The sequence below is a fragment of the Chiloscyllium plagiosum genome, unplaced genomic scaffold (genome assembly GCF_037043375.1).
Source record: "Chiloscyllium plagiosum isolate Xiang-an unplaced genomic scaffold, Cpla_swu_hap1 HiC_scaffold_7, whole genome shotgun sequence".
Lineage (NCBI taxonomy): Eukaryota > Metazoa > Chordata > Chondrichthyes > Orectolobiformes > Hemiscylliidae > Chiloscyllium > Chiloscyllium plagiosum.
The window spans coordinates 111302170-111322620 of NW_028270145.1; the positions used below are offsets into that span (position 1 = coordinate 111302170).

The 20451-nt window shown below is 45.1% G+C and overlaps 1 protein-coding gene across 4 annotated transcripts in view; it reads left to right on the top strand.

The window, feature by feature from the left end:
- Positions 1–17719: 17719 nt before the first annotated feature.
- Positions 17720–20451, top strand: part of dnajb2 (DnaJ heat shock protein family (Hsp40) member B2) — a 99363-nt gene continuing 96631 nt past the window's right edge. For 3 of the 4 annotated variants that reach the window (XM_043694299.2, XM_043694300.2, XM_087989354.1), the window contains exon 1: positions 17720–17860. The gene's annotated coding sequence lies outside the window, so the exon portion shown is untranslated. Of the gene's footprint in view, positions 17861–18943; positions 19738–20451 lie in introns of those variants that run through there. The other variant, XM_043694298.2, reaches the window with a different exon arrangement.

Genomic DNA, 20451 nt, shown 5'->3' on the forward strand with positions numbered 1-20451 from the left:
CAATTTTGGTGTTATCTGCAAACTTAGTAATAATAACTCCGACGTTCACACCCAAATCATTTATATAAATGACAAAAGTAGAGGACCCAGCACTAATCCTTGTGGCACTCCACTGGTCACAGGCCTCCAGTCTGAAAAACAACCTTCCATCACCACCCTCTGTCTTCTACCTTTGAGCCAGTTCTGTATCCAAATGGCTAGTTCTCCCTGTATTCCATGAGATCTAACCTTGCAAACCAGTCTCCCATGAGGAACCTTGTCGAACGCCTTACTGAAGTCCATATAGATCACATCTACCACTCTGCCCTCATCAACTCTCTTTGTTACTTTTTCAAACAACTCATTCAGGTTTGTGAGACATGATTTCCCACGCACAAAGCCATGTTGAATATCCTTAATCAGTCCTTGCCTTTCCAAATACATGTACATCCTGTCCCTCAGGATTCCCTCCAACAACTTGCCCGCTACTGATGTCAGGCTCACCAATCTATAGTTCCCTGGCTTGTCCTGACCACATTTCTTAAATAGTCGCACCACGTTAGCTAACCTCCAGTCTTCCGGCACCTCACCTGTGACCATCGATGATACAAATATCTCAGCAAGAGGCCCAACAATCACTTCCCTAACTTCCCACAGAGTTCTAGGGTACACCTGATCAGGTCCTGGGGATTTAACCACTTTTATGCATTTCAAGATATCCAATACATCCTCCTCTGTAATAAGGACATTTTTCGAGATATCACCATCTATTTCCTGACGTTATATCCCTTCCATGTTCTTTTCCACAGCATATACTGATGCAAAATACTCGTTAGTATCTCCCCCATCTCCTTCGGCTCCACACAAAGGCTGTTTTGCTGATCTTTGTGGGGCCCTATTCTCTCCATAGTTACCCTTTAGTCCTTAATGTATTTACAAAAACCTTTGGATTTTCCTAAATTCTATTTGCCAACGCTACCTCATGTCCCCTTTTTGCCCTCCTGATTTCCCTCTTAAGTATACACCTACTGCCTTTATACTCTTCTAAGGATTCACTCGCTCTATCCTGTCTATACCTTTAGATTAGATTACTTACAATGTGGAAACAGGCCCTTCGGCCCAACAAGTCCACACCGATCCTCCAAAGAGCAACCCACCCAGACCCATTTCCTACACCTAACACTACGGGCAATTTTAGCATGGCCAATTCACCTAACCTGCACACCTTTGGACTGTGGGAGGAAACCCACGCAGACACGGGGAGAATGTGCAAACTCCACACAGTTGCTCGAGGTGGGAATTGAACCAGGGTCTCTGGCGCTGTGAGGCAGCAGTGCTAAACACTGTGCCACCGTGCCGCCCATACCTGACATATGCTTCCTTCTTTTTCTTAACCAAAGCCTGAATTTCTCTAGTCATCCAGCACCTGATACTTACCAGCCTTTCCTTTCACCCTAACAAGAATATACTGTCTCTGAACTTTCGTTATCTCATTTTCGAAGGCTTCCCAATTTCCAGCCATCCCTTTACCTGCAAACGTCTGCCCCCAGTCAGCTTGGGAGAGTTCTTGCCTAATATCGTCAAAATTAGCCTTCCTCCAACTTTTAGATCCAATCTAGCCTTTTCCATCACAATTTTAAAACAAATGAAATTATGGTCACTTGTTCCAAAGTGCTCCCCCACCGACACCTCAGTCACCTGCCCTGCCCTATTTCCCAAGAGTAGATCAGATTTTGCACCTTCTCTAGTAGGTATGTCCACATACTGAATCAGAAAATTTTCTCCTACACACTGAACACATTTCTCTCCGTCTATTGTATTATAGATCCCCTAATAGTCAGCAGGAAATTGCGAAACAAATTTTGTAGAGAGATCTCAGTTATCTATTAGAATAATAGGGTGATTATGGTAGGGGATTTTAACTTTTCAAACATAGACTGGAACTGTCATAGTGTTAAGGGTTTAGATGGAGAGGAATTTGTTAAGGGTGTACAAGAAAATTTTCTGATTCAGTATGTGGATGTACCTCCTAGAGAAGGTGCAAAGCTTGACCTACGCTGGGGAAATAAGGCAGGGCAGGCGACTGAGGTGTCAGTGGGGGAGCATAGAACATAGAAGAATACAGCGCAGTACAGGCCCTTTGGCCCTCGATGTTGCGCCGATCCAAGCCCACCTAACCTATACTAACCCACTATCCTCCATATGCCTATCCAATGCCCGCTTAAATGCCCATAAAGAGGGAGAGTCCACCACTGCTACTGGCAGGGCATTCCATGAACTTACGACTCGCTGAGTGAAGAACCTACCCCTAACTTCAGTCCTATATCTACCCCCCCTTAATTTAAAGCTATGCCCCCTTGTAATACCCGACTCCATACGCGGGAAAAGGTTCACACTGTCAACCCTATCTAACCCCCTAATCATCTTGTACACCTCAATCAAGTCACACCTAAACCTTCTTTTCTCTAATGAAAACAGCCCCAAGTGTCTCAGTCTTTCCTCATACGATCTTCCTTCCATACCAGGCAACATCCTGGTAAACCTCCTCTGCACCCGTTCCAGTGCCTCCACATCCTTCCTATAGTATGGCGACCAAAACTGCACACAATATTCCAGATGCGGCCGCACCAGAGTCTTATACAACTGCATCATGACCTCAGGACTCCGGAACTCAATTCCTCTACCAATAAAAGCCAGTACGCCATATGCCTTCCTCACTGCACTATTTACCTGGGTGGCAACTTTCAGAGATCTGTGTACATGGACACCAAGATCCCTCTGCTCATCCACACTACCAAGTATCCGACCATTAGCCCAGTACCCCATCTTTTTGTTATTCTTCCCAAAGTGAATCACCTCACACTTAGCTACATTGAATTCCATTTGCCACCTTTCTGCCCAGCTCTGCAGCTTCTCTATATCCTGCTGTAACCTGCCACATCCTTCCTCACTGTCAACAACTCCTCCGACTTTCGTATCATCCGCAAACTTGCTCACCCAACCTTCTAACCCCTCTTCCAGGTCATTTATAAAAATGACGAACAGCAATGGTCCCAAAACAGATCCTTGCGGAACACCGCTAGTGACGGCACTCCATGAAGAAACTTTGCCATCAACTACTACCCTCTGTCTTCTTCCAGCCAGCCAATTCCTAATCCAAACCTCCAACTCACCCTCAATGCCATATCTCCGTATTTTCTGCAGTAGCCTACCATGGGGAACCTTATCAAACGCCTTACTAAAATCCATATATACCACATCTACCGCTTTCCCCTCATCAACCTCCTTCGTCACCTTTTCAAAGAATTCAATAAGGTTTGTGAGGCACGACCTGCCCTTCACAAAACCATGCTGACTATCCTTGATCACATTATTCCTATCCAGATGTGCATAAATCCTATCCCTTACAAATCTCTCTAAGACTTTGCCCACAACAGAAGTGAGACTCACCGGCCTATAGTTACTAGGGTTATCCCTACTCCCCTTTTTGAACAAGGGAACCACATTTGCTATCCTCCAGTCTTCTGGCACTACTCCAGTAGACAAAGAGGACATAAAAATCAAGGCCAATGGCTCTGCAATCTCCTCCCTTGCTTCCCAGAGAATCCTAGGATAAATGCCATCAGGCCCAGGGGACTTATCTATTTTCACCTTTTCCAGGATTTCCAACACCTCTTCTCTACATACCTCAAAGCCATCCATTCTACTTATTTGTGACTCAGTATTCACATCGACGACAATGCCCTGTTCCTGAGTAAATACTGAAGAAAAGTATTCATTCAGTGTCTCCCCAATCTCTTCCGCCTCCACACGCAACTTCCCACTACTATCCTTGACTGGACCTATTCCTACCCTAGTCATTCTTTTATTCCTAACATACCTATAGAAAGCCTTAGGGTTTTCCCTAATCCTACCGACTAAGGACCTTTCATGTCCCCTCCTTGCTGCTCTTAGCTCTCTCTTCAGGTCCTTCCTGGCTACCCTATAACTCTCAATCGCCCCAATTGAACCTTCACGTCTCATCTTGAGATAGGCCGCCCTCTTCCATTTAACAAGGGATTCCAATTCCTTATTAAACCACGGCTCCCTCGCACGACCCTTTCCTCCCTGCCTGACAGGTACATAATTATCAAGGACACTCAATAGTTGCTCCTTGAACAAGCTCCACATATCATTTACACTCTTGCCTTGGAGTCTACTTTTCCAAGCCACACATCCTAAGTCATGCCTCACCGCATCATAATTTCCCTGACCCCAGCTATAACTCTTGCCCTGTAGTACACACTTATCCCTCTCCATCACGAGAGTAAAAATCACCGAATTATGGTCACTATCCCCAAAGTGCTCACCTACCTCTAATTCTAACACCTGGCCTGGTTCGTTACCCAGAACCAAATCCAGTATGGCCTCACCTCTTGTTGGCCTGTCTACATATTGTGTCAGGAAACTCTCCTGCACACATTGAACAAACACTGACCCATTTAACGAACTTGAGCTATAGCTTTCCCAATCATTATCAGGAAAGTTAAAGTCCCCCATAACAACCACCCTATTACTGTCACTCATCTCCTGAATCACCTTCCCTATCCTTTCTTCAATGATTCTAGGACTATTAGGAGGCCTGTAAAAGACTCCTAACAGGGTGACCTCACCTTTCCTATTCCTAACCTCAGCCCAAACTACCTCAGATGGCAAGTCCTCATCCATCGTCCTTTCCACCACTGTAATACTATCTTTGACAAGCAATGCCACACCTCCCCCTCTTTTACCCCCACCTCTGACCCTACTAAAACATTTAAATCCTGGAACCTGCAACAGCCAATCCTGTCCCTGTTCTAGCCATGTCTCCGTAATAGCCACAACATCGAAGTCCCAGGTACCAACCCACGCTGCAAGTTCACCTACCTTATTTCGTATACTTCTTGCATTGAAGTATACACACTTCAAGCCACTTTCCTGTTTACAGACACCCTCCTTGGAAATTGATGCCATGTTCCTAACCTCCCTACACTCCAGGCCCTGCACCCTGAAGCTACAATCTGGGTTCCCATGCCCCTGCAGAGTTAGTTTAAACCCCCCCCAAGAGCACTAGCAAACCTCCCCCCAAGGATACTGGTGCCCCTCAGGTTCAGGTGTAGACCATCCTGTTTATAGAGGTCCCACCGTCCCCAGAAAGAACCCCAGTTATCCAAAAACCGGGCACTTTGGGGCCGGCGACTATAATTCTATTAGTTTTAAAATAGTGATGTAAAAGAATGGACCAGATCTAAAAGTTGAAGTTCTAAATTGGAGAAAGCCAATTTTCATGGTATTAGGCAAGAACTGGGGACAGATGTTCACAGGTCCTTCGATACCTTATTACGTAGTAAGTGGTAGTGAGTACTGACCGAGGGCGAACCCATTGGCCAAAGCACTCTCCTTTCCATATCTAATTTATATGGATTAATTATCAATGTGGTCTTCTTTTGTATGAAGTCTCGTATTTGAAAATATCGAAAAGGTCCTTGCTTGACAACCCAAACATCTGACGTAACTGTTCGAAGGACATCATGACCTCCCCATTGAACAGATCTCCCAAACAGGAGATACCTCTGGACTCCCAAAATTTAAATTCAGCATCAGTCAGCCCTGGCTGGAATCCCAACGTTCCCACTATAGGGGTAGAAGGGGAGGTTGTTTGCAGATTACCCTCATCCTGTCGCATTATCCGCCAAGCATTGATTGTATTTAATACAATAGGATTTTTACAATGATCTGTAATGACTCCCATCTTATCCATAAATAGTAAATTGATGAGGGGACATTTTGCTTGGGAGGCCTCAATATCTAACCAGATTGATTGTGGCTCACAGGAGACCCAGTCAGCTACATAAGGTAACAGAGAGCTCAATTGGTACTTCCTGAAATCCGGAAAATCCAGCCCTCCCCTGACTTGTGAAGGGCTTTTACCCGAAGTGTCGATTTTGCCTGTCCTCGGATTTTGCCTGTCCTCGGATGCTGCCTGAACTGCTGTGCTCTTCCAGCACCACTAATCCAGAATTGTGGAAGCTGCAGCTCATCAAATTTAATAAGGGGCCGTCTATGACTCCAAATAAAGGAGCCGAGCCAGCCGTAGAGCTTACGCAGCGCCTGTCTCGGCAACATCAAGGGGAGCATTCTCATAAGGTATAAAAGGCAAGGCAGAATATTCATCTTAAACAAAGCTATTCTACCTAGCCAGGATGTCGGGAGATCTTCCCAGCGTTGAAGGTCCTGTCTTATTTTCTCTAATAAGTGTATATAGTTGGCTTTATAGAGCTGACCAAATACCGGAGTAAAAAAATACCTAAGTAAAGAAAACCTCCCAGTGACCACCAAAAAGGCAAACGGGATCCATCCGGAAAATTGGATATGCTGGTAAGACCTCCCAGCGGCATAGACTCCAATTTTATAAAATTGATTGTGTAACCTGAGAACATACCAAATAAGTTAACCACTTGAATTAAGCGAGGCACAGATGTCAATGGGTCATTTAAGAAAAGAAGGACGTCATCCGCAAAGAGAGTAATTTTATGCATACCCGATCCAACCTCCGGGCCATTACATTAGGGTCAGTTTGTATAGCTTCCGCCAGCAGCTCAATCACTAGTGTAGTCCCATGTTCTTCACCATGCCCTGAGTTCATCTGCCTTCCCTGTTAGGCCTCTTGCATTGAAGTAAATGCAGTTTAATTAATCAGCTCTAACTCTGTGCTTTGTTCCTGCCTGCTCTGACCTTTTGACTTGTTCCCTTTCCCAACTGTACCAGTCTCAGATTGATCTCTTTCCTCAGTATTTCCCTGGGTCCCCCACCCTGCCACCTTACTAGTTTAAATCCTCCCAAGTAGCTCTAGCAAGTCTCCCTGCCAGTGTATTAGTCCCCTTCTAATTCAGGTGCAATCCATCCTCCTTGTACAGGTCACTCCTACCCTAGAAAAGATTCCAATGATCCAAAAATGTGAACTCGTCTCCCATGCACCAGTTCCTCAGCCACACATTCATCTTGTCACAATACAGGTTCTTTTTACATGGTTACTATGCTCTTGAGTTCTTTTCCAGAGAGGGGGTAATTGGCCAGGCTCCAACTAGGCTGGGTTTGAAAGGTTTATTGGGGCCATTTCTGTAAACCCCTAACAGATAATGCATCCGGCCTAAGGCTGTCAAGAATTAAAATAAAACCCGGTATAATCAAAGGGGAGTGGCCAGCTAGCTGTGTAGCTAGCCTTCGTTTAGATTAGAGTTTTTGATTGAGTTCAGCAGCATTTTGTGTGTGAAGAAAGGCGGCTGGGGCAAGTCCAGCCGAGTACTCCCTCTCTCTAACATCAAGCCTGTAAGCCTGGCTTGTTTCATTTTTACACCTTGTGCTAAGGTATATGTTTATTGAGATTGTTGCAAGTATTTTCTGATCAGCATCATTAAGTTGGGATAGTCTGACAGGCTTTTGGATAGGATAAGTCATCCGGATTTCTATTTTCTGTTCTTTGTGTTTCATTCCGTAATTTTGTAAATAAAATGTTTGTTTAAAATATGGCAGTCGGATCAGCTAATTCACCCTGGGTATAGCCACTGTGTGAGAAAGTGAGGGCTGCAGATGCTGGAGATCAGAGCTGAAAATGTGTTGCTGGAAAAGCGCAGCAGGTCAGGCAGCATCCAAGGAACAGGAGAATCGACGTTTCGGGCATAAGGGGGCTTATGCCCGAAACGTCGATTCTCCTGTTCCTTGAATGCTGCCTGATCTGCTGCGCTTTTCCAGCAACACATTTTCAGCTCTATATCCACTGTGTGCTTACCTAAAACAAATAGCAAGTTTACAGTCTGAGCTGCCTGCTTAAAAATGTTTTTAGGGGTCAGGTCAGGTCTCTAAGAATCTTGTCTGTCCACTCCTACTCTCACTAGCTCGTAGCACCGGGAGTAATCCAGATATTGCTACTCTCGAGGACCTCCTTTTTAAATCCCTGCCTAACTTTCTACAATCTTCCTTCAGAATCTCAACCTTTTCCCTTCCTATGTTGTCGGTTCCAATGTGGACAATGACCTCTTGCTGGCCCCTCTCCCCCTTGAGAACATTCTGTACCCTCTCTGAGACATCCTTGATCCTGGCACCAGGGAGGTAATACACCATTCTAATTTTTCGCTGCTGGCCACAGAAACGTCAGTCTCTACCTCTGACTAGAGAATTTCCCCAACACAATCAATCGCTTGAAACCCAACTTATCCCTCATTACATTAGAGCCAGTCTCAATACCAGAAACTTGGCTGTTCGTGTTGCATTCCCCTGAGAGTGCATCACCCCCTGCATTTTCCAAAACAGCATACTTGTTTGAAATGGGGATAGCCACAGACAACACCTGCACTCCCTGCCCACCTCTACTACCTTTCCTGGAGTTAACCCATCTACCTGACTGTACTTGCGGCTTTTCTCCCTTCCTATAACTGCCGTCCATCACTCCCCCTAGCTCTTTGCAAGCAACGTGGTTCTAAATTAAAGGTAGAACCACAAAGATAATAAGCTTTAGGTTACCGTCTGAGCCATGTGGTGAGTAAATAAGATCAGTGAAATAAATGCATGACTCAAAGATTGTTGTGGAAAAAATGAGCTTTGATTAATAGGCACTGGTACTGGGAAAACAGGCCTGTTCATTTGGAACAGGCTTCATTTGAATCAAGCTAGGATCTGTGTCATGGTGAATTGTATAATTATGGTTGATAGGAATTTAATTCGCAGGGTGATGGTTTAATTGATGAGAATAGATTCATAGAAATGTACAGCATGGAAACAGAACCTTTGGTCAAACACATCCATGCCGACCAGATATCCAAAATTAATCTAGTCCCATTTGCCAGCATTTGGCCCATATCCATCTTAAACCCTTCCTATTCATATACCCATCTAGATGCCTTTTAAATGTTTTATTTGTACCAGCATCCACTACTTGTAACAGCTCATTCCATACACGCACCACCCTCTGTCTGAAGAGGTTGCCCCTTAGGTTCCTTTTAAATCTTTCCCCGCTCACCTTAAACCTCTGCCCTCTAGTTTTGGACTCCCCTACCCTGGGGAAAAGATCTTGTCTTTTTATCCTATCCACGCCCCTCATGATTTAACAAACCTCCATAGGGTCACTCCTCAACTGCCGATGCTTCAGGGATAATAGCCCCAGTTCCTCCTGTAGCTCAAACCCTCCAACTCAGTAACACTTTTGTAAATCTCTTCTACAACCTTTCAGGTTTAACTCCACGTTTCCTATAGTAGGGAGACCAGAACTGAATGCTATATTCCAAAATTGGTCTAACCAATGAACTGTACTGCTGCAACATAATCTCTCAAATCTTATACTCAATACACTGACCAATAAAGGCAAGTATACCAAATGTCGTAATTTTTATTAATGACTTGGATGAGGAAGTCGAAGGGTGGGTCAGTAAATTTGCAGATGATACGAAGATTGGTGGAGTTGTGGATAGTGTGGAGGGCTCTTGTCGGCTGCAAAGGGACTTGGATAGGATGCAGAGCTGGGCTGAGGAGTGGCAGATGGAGTTCAACCCTGCAAAGTGTGAGGTTGTCCATTTTGGAAGGACAAATAAGAATGCGGAATACAGGGTTAATGGTAGGGTTCTTAGTGTGGTGGAGGAACAGAGGGATCTTGGGGTCTATGTTCATAGATCTTTGAAAGTTGCCACTCAGGTGGATAGAGCTTGTAAGAAGGCCTATGGAGTATTATCGTTCATTAGCAGAGGGATTGAATTCAAGAGTCGTGAAGTGATGTTGCAACTGTACAGGACTTTGGTTAGGCCACATTTGGAGTACTGTGTGCAGTTCTGGTCGCCTCACTTTAGGAAAGATGTGGAAGCTATGGAGAGGGTGCAGAGAGGATTTACCAGGATGTTGTCTGGAATGGAGAATAGGTCGTAAGAGGATAGGTTGAGAGTGCTAGGCCTTTTCTCATTGGAATGGCGAAGGATGAGGGGTGACTTGATAGAGGTTTATAAGATGATCAGAGGAATAGATAGAGTAGACAGTCAGAAACTTTTTCCCCGGGTACAACAGAGTGTTACAAGGGGACATAAATTTAAGGTGAAGGGTGGAAGGTATAGGGGAGAAGTCAGGGGTGGGTTCTTTACCCAGAGAGTGGTGGGAGCATGGAATGCGCTGCCTGTGGGAGTGGTAGAGTCAGAATCTTTGGTGACCTTTAAGCGGCAATTGGATAGGTACATGGATGGGTGCTTAAGCTAGGACAAATGTTCGGCACAACATCGTGGGCTGAAGAGCCTGTTCTGAGCTGTATTGTTCTATGTTCTATGTTTTATGTCCTCTTCACTACTATGTCTACTTGCGATTCCACCTTCAAGGTTCCTTTATTCGGCAGGACTCCCAGAACCCTTGCAATAAATATATAAGTCCAGCCCTGATTTGCCTTACCAAAATGCAGTACATCACATTTATCTAAATTAAACTCCATCTGCCACTCCTCAGCCCATTAGATTAAGGTCCTGTTGTACTCTGAGATACTTCTTCATTGACCAAAAACCATCAATTTTGGTTTCATCCACAAACTTACTGACCATTCCTCCTATGTACACTTCCAAATCATTTACATAAATGATGAAGAACAATGTTTGGGCCGGCACGGTGGTTAGCACTGTTGCCTCACAGCGCCAGAGACCTGGGTTCAATTCCCGCCTCAGATGACTGACTGTGTGGAGTTTGCACATTCTCCCCGTGTCTGCGTGGGTTTCCTCCGGGTGCTCCGGTTTCCTTCCACAGTCCAAAGATGTGCAGGTCAGGTGAATTGGTCATGCTAGATTGCCCGTAGTGTTAGGTAAGGGGTAAATGTAGGAGAATGGGTCTGGGTGGGTTGCGCTTCGGCGGGTCGGTGTGGACTTGTTGGGCCGAAGGGGCCTGTTTCCACACTGTATTGTAATCTAATCTAAATGTACCCAGCACCTATCCTTTCAGGACACTGCTGGTCACTGGCCTCCAATGCAAAAAAACAACCATCCATCTCCACCATCCTCTATCGCCTACCTTCAAGCCATTTCTGTATCCAAATAGCTAGCTCTCTAGTACTCCATGAGATCTAACCTTGCTAATCATGTGGAACATTGTCAGATGCCTTACTGAAGTCCATATAGACAACGTACCCTGCTCTGCCTTCATTAACCTTGGTTATCACTTCTTCAAAAAACTCAAATCAAGTTTGTGAGACATGATTTCCCATGCACAAAGCCATGCTGACTCCCTCTAATCAGTCCTTGCCTTTCCAAACACATGTAAATCCTGTCCCTCAGAATCTCTTCCAACAACTTACTCATCACGTCAGGCTCACTGGTCTATAGTTCCCTGGCTTATCCTTACCACCCTTCTTAAACAGTGGCACCACGTTAGCCAACCTCCAGTCTTCAGCACTTTACCTGTGGCAACTGACGATACAAGTACCCCAGAAAGAGGCCCAGCAATCACTTTCCTAGCTTCCCACTAGTTCTGGGATGCACCTGATCAGGTCCTGGGGATTTATCCACCATTCTGAGTCTTAACGTGTCCAAGATACAAAAATGAAAAAGAAACGAGCAAAGGTTGTGAAGTGGTGAACAACAATCAGCTACAGCAGGAAGGGGCAGAAATTAGTAGCAGAGTAAGTAATAATGGTAAAATATTGAAGGTTACAGCTTTTCATTTGAATGCACACACAGCATTTATCATAAGTGATAAGTTGATAGCACAAATAGAATTAAATGAATATTGCTTGATATCTATTAATTAATGTGGTTGCAGGGTGACAGAGACTGGGAATTCAATATTCAGAAGTATTTGACATTCTGGAAAAGTAGACAAGAAAGAAAAGGAAGCTGTAGAGTCAAAGTTGATAAAGCGTGGAGCTGGAGAAAGTACAGCCGGTCAGGCAACATCCGAGGAGCAGGAGAGTCGACGTTTTGGCATAAGCCCTTTATCAGGACTGGGGAGGGGGGCTGAGAGTAAATAGGGGTTGGGGGGTGTGACTAGGAGAAAGGAAGATGAATGGCGATAGATGAGCGAAGGTACAGGTGGTGGGAAGTGCAGAGCAGATAGGTGGGAAGGAAGGTGGACAGGTAGGTCAGGTCAAGAAAATAGATCTGAGTTGGAGGGTTGGATCTGCGATGGGGTGGGGGAGGGTGGAGAGTTGGAAACTGGTGAATTCAATGTTCATGCCGAGTGGTTGTAGGTTCCTGTGGTGGAAGCGGAGGTCTTCCTCCTCCAGTTTGCGGGTAGCCTTGTGTAGGTGGTGGAGGAGAATGGATACGTCCTTAGGGGAGTGCAAAAAGGGAGTTGAAGTAGATGGCCACAGGAAGGTGGGGTTGGTTGCTACATACAGACTAGAGACGTTCCCGGAACCGTTCCTTGAGTTTGCTCTCGGTCTCTCTGATGTAGAGGAGACCACGTTGAGAGCACTGGCTGCAGTATATGAGGTTGGAGGAAATACAAGTAAATCGCTGCCAGATTTGAAATTATCGTTTGGGATCTTGAACAGAGGTGAGGAGGGAGGTTTGGGCACAGGTTTTGCACCTCTTACAGCAACAGGGGAAGGTGCCGGGGTGGAGGGGGTGGTTGGTGGAGAGTGTGGACCTAACGAGGGAGTTGCAGAGGGATCGGTCCCTATGGAATGCAGATAGGGGTGGCGGGGGAAATATAATTTTGGTGGTGGAGTCTGACTGTTGGTGACAAAACTGGTGGGAGATGATACACTGAATTTGGAGATAGGTGGGGTGGAATATGAGGACCAGGGGAATTCTATCTTTGTTGGGGTTGTGGGGTTCAAGGATGGATGTGCAGGAAATAGAGGAAATATGATTGATGGCACAATTAGAGTCATAGAGATGTACAGCACGGAAACAGACCCTTCGATCCAACCTGTCCACGTCGACCAGATATCCCAACCCAATCTAGTCCCACCTGTCAGCACCCGGCCCATACCCCTCCAAACCCATATACCCATCCAAATGCCTCTTAAATGTTGCAATTGTACCAGCCTCCACCACTTCCTCTGGCAGCTCATTCCATACACGTACCACCCTCTGCATGAAAAGTTGCCCCTTAGGTATCTTTTATATCTTTCCCCTCTCACCCTAAACTTATGCCCTCTAGATCTGGACTCCCTGATCCCAAGGAAAAGACTTTGTCTATTTATCCTATTCATGCCCCTCATAATTTTGTAAACCTCTATAAGGTCACCCCTCAGCCTCTAATGGTCCAGGGAAAACAGCCCCAGCCGTCTTAGCCTTTCCCTGTAGCTCAGATCCTCCAACCCTGGCAACATCCTTGTAAATCTTTTCTGAACCCTTTCAAGTTACACAACATCTTTGCGATAGGAAGGAGATCAGAATTGCATGCAATATTCCAACAGTGGCCTAACCAATGTCCTGTACAGCCGCAACATGACCTCCCAACTCCTGTACTCAGTACTCTGACCAATAATGGCAAACACAACAAACACCTTCTTCACTATCCTATCTACCTATGACTCCACTTTCAAGGAGCTATGAACCTGCACTCCAAGGTCTCACTGTTCAGCAACACTCCCTAGGACCTTACCATTAAGTGTATAAGTCCTGCTAAGATTTGCTTTCTCAAAATGCAGCACCTTGCATTTATCTGAATTAAATTCCATCTGCCACTTTTCAGCCCATTGGCCCATCTGGTCAAGATCCTGTTGTAATCTGAGGTAACCCTCTTCGCTGTCCACTACATCTCCAATTTTGGTGTCATCTGCAAACTTACTAACTGTACCTCTTGTGCTCGCATCCAAATCATTTATGTAAATGACAAAAAGTAGAGGGCCCAGCACCAATCCTTGTGGCACTCCATTGGTCACAGGCCTCCAGTATGAAAAACAACCCTCCACCACCACCCTCTGTCTTCTACCTTTGAGCCAGTTCTGTATCCAAATGGCCAATTCTCCCTTTATTCCATGAGATCTAACCTTGCTAATCAGTCTCCCATGGGGAACCTTGTCGAACGCCTTACTGAAGTCCATATAGATCACATCTACGACTCTGCCCTCGTCAATCTTCTTTGTTACTTCTTCAAAAAACTCAATCAAGTTTGTGAGACATGATTTCCCACGCACAAAGCCATGTTGACTATCCCGAATCAGTCCTTGCCTTTCCAAATACATGTACATCCTAGCCCACAGGATTCCCTCCAACAACGTGCCCACCACTGAAGTCAGGCTCACCAGTCTATAGTTCCCTGGTTTGTCTATACCGCCTTTTTTAAACAGTGGCACCACGTTTGCCAACCTCCAGTCTTCCGGCACCTCACCTGTGACTATCGATGATACAAATATCTCAGCAAGAGGCCCAGCAATCACTTCTGTAGCTTCCCACAGAGTTCTCAGGTACACCTGATCAGGTCCTGGGGATTTATCCACCTTTAACCGTTTCAAGACATCCAGCACTTCCTCCTCTGTAATCTGGACATTTTGCAAGATGTCACCATCTATTTCCCTACAGTCTATATCTTCCATATCCTTTTCCACAGTAAATACTGATGCAAAATATTCATTTTGTATCTCCCCCATTTTCTGTGGCTCCACACAAAGGCCGCCTTGCTGATCTTTGAGGGACCCTATTCTCTCCCTAGTTACCCTTTTGTCCTTAATATATTTGTAAAAACCCTTTGGATTCTCCTAAATTCTATTTGCCAACGCTACCTCATGTCCCATTTTTGTCCTCCTGATTTCCCTCTTAAGTATACTCCTACTTCCTTTATACTCTAAGGATTCACTCGATCTATCCTGTCTATACCTGACATATGCTTCCTTCTTTTTCTTAATCAAACACTCAATTTCTTTAGTCATCCAGCATTCCCTATACCTACCAGACTTCCCATTCACCCTGACAGGAATATACTTTCTCCGGATTATCTCATTTCTGAAGGCTTCCCATTTTCCAGCCGTCCCTTTATCTGCGAACATCTGCCTCCAATCAGCTTTCGAAAGTTCTTGCCTAATACATTGATCACAAGGGAGGGAGAATTTTGGTCCTTGAAGTAGGAGGACATCTGGGATGTCCTGGAGTGGAATCATCCATCCTGAGAGCAGATGTGGCAGAAGCGGAGGAATTGGGAGGGAGGGAGGAGGTGTAGTCAATGTAGCTGAGAGAGGTGGTGGGTTTGTAGTTGATGTCAGTGTTGAATTGGTAAAAGAAGGAAAAGGAGGTTGGGTAGCTTGATAAATTAAGGTATCCATGAGTGCTGAGTACCGATATAGGTACGATAGATTGTCACGTTGAATCAGTTTGGTTCAATAGCAAAAGGGAAGACATCATGGGTGGGTATTGTCTGTAGGCCCCCAATGAGTTGTCTCATTGTAGGATAAAATATAAATCCAGAAATTAAGGAGGCGTGTTAGAAGGGCTCTATAATTTTCATGGGTGATTTCAACTGCATATTGATTAGACAAATCAGATGGGCATTGGTAAATTAAATCAGTAACATATATAAAAGTTCATGAAAGCCCTACGCAATGCTGTGCTGCTATTACTATTGGCTGGTGTTTTCCCTTTTTTATTTTGACTGCTTTTACCTATTACTCGAAACATATTTCTTAAAAGAAAATCCCAAATCACTCTGGTTACAAAGATTGTCCCAAGAAAACCATCCCAAGTCTGTCTTGTTATGGACTATAATAATGCCTCGAATAATCCATTAACATGGATTCAATGCAGATGATCCTGGTTATGTCAGGTCAGTTTTATTTTCATCAAATAAATTATTTAGGATTAGTATTTCCAAGGGATTTGGGGGAACATACACACATACATATATACAAATGTACTGGCTCCAAATCTGGATGTAGGTTTGCGTGCTGAGCTGGAAGGTTCATTTCCAGACATTTCTTCACCCTACTAGGTAACATCTTCAGTGAGCCTCCAGGCGAAGCACTGTTGATAATTCCTGCTTTCTATTTATATGTTTGGGATTCTTCTTTGTGAAGTCATTTCCTGTGGTGATGTCATTTCCTGTTCCTTTCTCAGTGGATGGTGAATGGGGTCTCACTCGATGTGTTTGTTGATAGAGTTCCGGTTGGAATGCCATGCTTCTAGGAATTCTCATGTGTGTCTTTGTTTGGCTTGTCCTAGGGTGGATGTGTTGTCCCAGTCGAAGTGGTGTCTTTCCTCATCCGTATGTGAGGATACTAGTAAGAGAGGGTCATGTCGTTTTGTGGCTAGTTGGTGTTCATGTATTCTGGTGGCTAGTTTTCTGCCTGTTTGTCCAATGTAGTGTTTGTTACAGTCCTTGCATGGTATTTTGCACCAACACACTAAAACAGCAGCTAACAAGACCCTGTACAGACAACAACAAAACTAATGTTATTTACAAAATACCGTGCAAGGACTGTAACAAACACTACATTGGACAAACAGGCAGAAAATTAGCCACCAGGATACATGAACCCCAACTAGCCACAAAATGACATGACCCTCTCTCACTAGTATCCTCACATATGGATGAGGAAGGACACCACTTTGACTGGGACAACACAGCAGCATGGCATTCCAACCGGAACTCTATCAACAAACACAAAGAGTGAGACCCCATCTACCACCCCCTGAGAAAAAGAGGAAATGATGTCACCACCGGAAATGACATCACCCACTCAAAGAAACCCAAACATATAAATAGAAAGCAGGAATTATCAGCAGTGCTTCACCCGGAGGCCCACTGAAATTGTTACCTAGTAGTATGACAAAATGTCTGGAAATGAACTTTCCAGCTCGGCGAGCAAACCCACATCCAGAACCTCAACCTAAGCTACAAATCTTCTCAATACTTGCTGTGGGGGTATATACAGTTTGTAGACCTATTCTTACTGCATAGTTTGATGGCTTTTGTGACTTCTTGACTAGTATCTTGAAAAAAACACCTCAATGTGTGTAAGTGATGCAAATCAGGGCAGCACTAATACACCATAAAAACTGTTAGCACTGCAGATGCTGTAAATCAGAAGCAAAAACATAAGTTGCTGGCTCAGCAGGTCTGGCAGCATTTGTGAAGAAAAGTCAGAGTTAATGTTTTGAGTCCAGTGACCCTTCCTTAGAACTGTTAAGAGACAGAGAAAAGGCAGGAGATTGGCACTGGGTGATAGAACTGAACAGGCTCAATAGTCTGAATGGTGTCCTGCATTGTAAAAATTCTGAGATTCTCTTCCCACCTCACCCTCCAGTTGTATTCAGCTAAGAATATTTTAACATGAAATATGCATGTGTAATATTGAGGGACCTAGAACAGTGAAAAGCTGAATTATCTTGCTCTTAAGATATTTCTATAGATATTTTTAAATCAGCTGGTTCAGAGATGTCTCTGGAGCGGGCGGGACTTGAAACCCAGGTCTCTTACCTCAGAGGGAGGGACTCTGCCACAGCACCATCTGGAGCACACAGGACTTGAAGGCCTCCTAGGTCAGAGGTGGGGGCACCATCACTTTAATGCATGTCAAATTTAATGCATACCCATTGTACCTTTATCAATCAAGCTTTATTTCAGGAGTTTTTTTTATCTAGCTTTTTGGACTGTTTCCCCCTTTTCCCCTTCTGCCCAGCAGGGACCCTGCAAGCATCTGGACACAGCCTGACAGAATGTTCCTGCAGCCTCTTGGTGACCGTAGCCTTATGACTGACAACCGCTTGGGGGGTGGGGGCAGTGAGCGCGCGTGCGTCCTGGGGCTGGAGGGTTTTTTTTTGTTTCTGGACGTTTCTGCAGCTTTATTGTCGACGTCGCGGTGAGCTCAGAGTGAAGGGCAGGCCGGCAGAAACAGCACAGAGATACACACACACACACATACTCACACACAGAGGGAGAGAGACTGACAGCTTACTGAAACAGCCAGGTAGGAGCATTGCAATAAAATACTTACTAAAAAAATCTTTTAATTAACCACCGTCTCCCCAGCCCTGCTCCAGCGGGCAGTGGAGATGAACCCGTGTTATAATTAACTGTCTCCGAAGACTTGTTCTTTTGTTAGCACCCCGATTTAAACAGCTTTTTGAGGTAAAGTCTTTCAGCAGTTGGATTCCTGAGCCCATCAAAAACTCCCCTCTCTCCGAATTGTTAGCGGTTGCTGTGATACATTGTAACCACCTCATTGTTCTGCTGGATACTTTGTAACCCAGGATTCATTTTCCCTTTGTCTCACTTGTTACATTATGGTGCGATTGTTACTTTGTGTCCACATTGTGTTACTTTGTGTCTACTTTGGTGCAGAGGCAGGAGGGGGCTTCATGTTGTGTTGTGTTTGTTGCCCCGCCTCCTGCGGCCACTCATTGGGCGCCTGGCCTGCCACCCCGTTCATCCCCATTGCCCGCAGCGGCTGCCAGTCATTCTCTGCCCCTCCCCTTCCCCCAAACCTTGTGCAGTTTGGAAATGAAAACAGAGAAAGTGCTGGAAGAATGGAGAGAAAGAGTCCGTTTGAGGTCATTGTGACCTCCCCCCCACAGGGTTTGCCAAATCTTGCTCGAGAAGGTTCCCATGACATACTTCCCAGAGCATTGGGATAGTCCCAGCTGGCAGTCAAAAAGTGTAGTGCTGGAACAGCACAGCTGGTCAGGCAGCATCTGAGGAGCAGGAGAATCGATGTTCGATCAGGAGTGTGATGAAGAGCTTATGCTTGAAATCAACTAGGAGAAAGTGAGGACCGCAGATGCTGGAGATCAGAGCTTAAAAATGTGTTGCTGGAAAAGCGCAGCAGGTCAGGCAGCAAAGGAACAGGAGAATCAACGTTTCGGGCATAAGCCCTTCCTGAAATGTCGATTCTCCTGTTCCTTTGCTGCCTGACCTGCTGCGCTTTTCCAGCGCCACACTTCTTGACTCTGACTCTGCAGCATCTGCAGTCCTCTTCTTCTTCCTGAAGAAGGGCTTATGCCCGAAACGTCGATTCTCCTTCTCCTTGGATGCTGCCTGACCTGCTGTGCTTTTCCAGCAACACATTTTTAAGCATCTGTAGTCCTCAATTTCTCCTGTTCTCTCAGCTAGGTCAATGTGTGTACCTCTTCTTCAAAAGTATTTGTTTGTGGGATCCTGCTGTGCTCAAATTCGCCACCGTCTTTCCTTCAACCATGACTACCCTTGAAACAACGCTTCATTAATGGTAAAGTGCTTTGGGATGTCAGCTCGTTAAGTAAATGCAAGTCTTTTTAAAGACTCTGAATTAATAAAACATACTTTTCATTCGATGTGAACGTTAGTTCATAGAATCCCTACAGTGTGGGAGCAGACCATTCAACCCCATCAAGTCCAAACTGCCCCTCTGCACAGCATCCTATCAATCCCTGTAACCCTACATTTCCCGTGGCTAATCCACCTAGCCTACACATCCCTGGATAGCATGGGCAATTTAGTGTGGCCAGTCCACCTAACCTGCACATCTAGACCATAGGAGGAAACCCATGCAGACACAGTATGTGCTAACATACAGTCACCTGAGGGTGGAATTGAACCCAGGTCCTTGGCACTGTAAGGTGGCACTGCTAACCACTGAGCCACTAAACTGCCCTGATAAGGCCAGGATTTATTATCCATCCCTTTTAGTCCCTTGAACTGAGTGACTTGCTCAGTTATTACAGAGGAAAGCTAAGAATCAGTCACATTGCTGTAGGTCTGGAGTCACATCTAGGCCTGACCCCTCTTGCAAGGATGCCTGCCTTGAAGAAGTTTTCCTTCTCTCTCTACAAGAATCTCAGGGAGTCCCTCTCCCACTGCAACTCCCAGGTATGCTACTTTCTCCCCATCCCCACCCTCCTCTAACTTATCTCTCCACCCTTCAGGCTCTCTGCCTTTATTCCTGATGAAGGGCTTTTGCCCGAAACGTCGATTTTACTGCTCCTCGGATGCTGCCTGCACTGCTGTGCTCTTCCAGCACCAATAATCCAGAATCTGGTTTCCAGCATCTGCAGTCATTGTTTTTACCCAGGTAAGGGTGGCAGACCTCCTTCCCATGAAGAACATTAGTGAACATTCTTACTACAATCCAAGAGATTAATGGTCATTATAACTGATACTTTTTTGTTCCAAATTCACATGAATTAAAAATGATAGCAATGTTTAAGAGACATGCATACAGATGTGTGAACAGGCAGTGAATAGAAAGACCATGTGCAGGAAAATGGGATTATTTTAAAATGGCATCATTGTGGGCACAGACATGGTGGGCCGAAGGGCCTATTCCTGTGCTGTGCTGTTGTGGGTATGAATTTAAATTGCCCAGTCATGATGGGATTTGAACTTCTCTCTGGATTACTGGTCCAGAGGCAATGGACTAGAGGCATTAGCATTGGGCTGTTAATTCAGTGAACCAGGTATTGTTCTGGGAGCCCAGGTTTGAATCCAAATGGTGGATTTTGAATTCAATTTAAAAAAAATCTGGATTGAAGAGTCTGAATGATGACCATGAATCCATTGTCAATTGTTAAGAAACCCCATCTG